This window comes from Cynoglossus semilaevis, chromosome 12, assembly GCF_000523025.1.
Source record: "Cynoglossus semilaevis isolate Cse_v1.0 chromosome 12, Cse_v1.0, whole genome shotgun sequence".
Lineage (NCBI taxonomy): Eukaryota > Metazoa > Chordata > Actinopteri > Pleuronectiformes > Cynoglossidae > Cynoglossus > Cynoglossus semilaevis.
This window is the reverse complement of record NC_024318.1, coordinates 987052-989551: the sequence shown is the minus strand read 5'-3', so window position 1 is coordinate 989551 and position 2500 is coordinate 987052.

Sequence of the window (2500 nt, the reverse complement as noted above, 5' to 3'; positions counted from 1 at the left end):
CAGCCGTTGTGATTATTGAAGGATGAATCTCCATCAGGAAACCACAGAGACACAGGACGCTCAGGTCTCTGCTCTGTCTTTGGTCTGCTCTGTCAATCTTCTGGAAAGTTCAAATCCCACCGACTGAAATGTTTTAGAAAACAGACAAGGACTGGGTCAGAGGTCAGAGGGTCAGAGGGTTAGAGGCCTTTAGTTTTTCAACCCATTTACCAACTTTTTTTTTAAAAAAAGTAGTACTATAAAATTTAATCTGTGGGATTATTGTCACCTTGGATTAAATTGAGGACAAACCTGTGGAGAGGACACCAGACAGGGTCTGTGTGTGTGCGTGTGCTGAGTGATCGCCGCACTGGGGGTATCTGTGACATGTATGTTGGGTATGTAAACCCAGTCTGACCTGACACTCTCTCTCACACACACACAGTCACTGCTTTTCATCTCTGATAATTTTTAAAAGCATTAAAACATTTTTTATGTTGGCTGAAAAGATTCTAAAGTGAAGACATTTCTCACCTGTCGTCACCAACGTCCTGATGAAGCCGCACGGACACACGACACAAGACGCATCATCAGAGGACACAACGACTGCAGGCAGGTCCGTGAGCCGACAGTTGACTGGTTTCTTCACTGTCTTCATCAGGACCTGGAAGATTCTGGTCTGGGAACTGAACTAAGACCGTGGGTCACACCCAGAAGTACATGGACAACACAGGAAACAGAGGAAATCAACTTCCTGTTGCAGTGCTGATTTAAATCCAACTGTCTGCACAAACATGTCCAGAAAACCTGTTTTATAATTTTATCGTCCTAAAGAATAAACATGGACACACCAAGACTTCAACCTCTGAGTAAGAGGGAAAGGCACAGTTTGTGTCTGGCTCTGGGCTCTAATCAGGTTACATGATTAGTGGGGGGGGGGTGAGATGGGTTCATGTTGTATTAAGAAAAAGTGTGTTTGAACCCAAAGTGCTGGTTTCAGCGGCTCTAATGCATCAGCCATCGACTGGACACCTGAGATCCAGAAAGAGCAGCACTGTTAGCTCCGTCCCAGTGGAGCGACGCTGGTCCACTTCTCCTAACAGTGCCCCCCCCCTCCTCTTCCTGTTTGTCTTTTTATTCCTCTCTCAGTCTTCATGTCTTTGCTGCTTATGATGAAAAAAATAAATAAAAAATTGTATCCTTTCTGCATGTTTCTAATCAAATTAGAGCACTTTTTAAAAATACATTTTTTTAAATACAAAATTTCTTGAAATAATTTTTTTTCAAATTTAACTGTCAAACAGCAATAATGAGGATCTGAGGAGTGTCCTCCCTGTCCTGACCATGAGGTGACCACAGATGTGGGACCTAATGAACTGGGCTTGGAGTCTTTTTTTTCAAGATTTTTTTTTTTTTTAAAAATTTTTTTTTTTCAAAAGAATTTTCAAGAAATTAAAAATTTTTTTTTTTAATTTTTTTGAAAAAAAAAAATTTTTAATTTCTTGAAAATTCTTTTGAAAAAAATTTTTTTTAATTTCTTGAAAATTCTTTTGAAAAAAATTTCTCGAAATTTTTTTTAAAAAAAATTTCGAGAAATTTTTTTCAAAAAAATTAAAAAAAAAAAAAATCTTGAAAAAAAAGACTCCAAGTCCAGTTCATTAGGTCCCACATCTGTGGTCACCTCATGGTCAGGACAGTGAGGACACTCCTCAGATCCTCATTATTGCTGTTTGACAAGGACTGGGCCAGACTGGGTCCCTGTGACTTCTGACCCAGGGACCCTCAGTCAGTTCAGAGGGTCCCCGAATTTCTGACCCAGTCTTTTTTTTTTTCAAAAAAATTAAAAAAAAAAAAAATCTTGAAAAAAAAGACTCCAAGTCCAGTTCATCAGGTCCCACATCTGTGGTCACCTCATGGTCAGGACAGTGAGGACACTCCTCAGATCCTCATTATTGCTGTTTGACAAGGACTGGGCCAGACTGGGTCCCTGTGACTTCTGCCCCAGGGACCCTCAGTCAGTTCAGAGGGTCCCCGAATTTCTGACCCAGTTTTTTTTTTTTTTTAAAAAAAAAAAAAAAATCTTGAAAAAAAAGACTCAAAGTCCAGTTCATGAGGTCCCACATCTGTGGTCACCTCATGGTCAGGATAGTGAGGACACTCCTCAGATCCTCATTATTGCTGTTTGACAAGGACTGGGTCAGACTGGGTCCCTGTGAACTCGGACCCAAGGACCCTTAGTCAGTTCAGAGGCTCCCTGTGACTTCTGCCCCAGGGACCCTCAGTCAGGGTCAGATGGTCCCTGAACTTCTGACCCAGTCTTTTTTTTTTTCAAAAGAATTTTCAAGAAATTAAAAATTTTTTTTTTTAATTTTTTTGAAAAAAATTTCTCGAAATTTTTTTTGAAAAAAATTTCTCGAAATTTTTTTTGAAAAAAAAAAAAGACTGGGTCAGAAATTCGGGGACCCTCTGAACCTGACTGAGGGTCCCTGGGTCAGAAGTCACAGGGACCCCCTGAACTGAC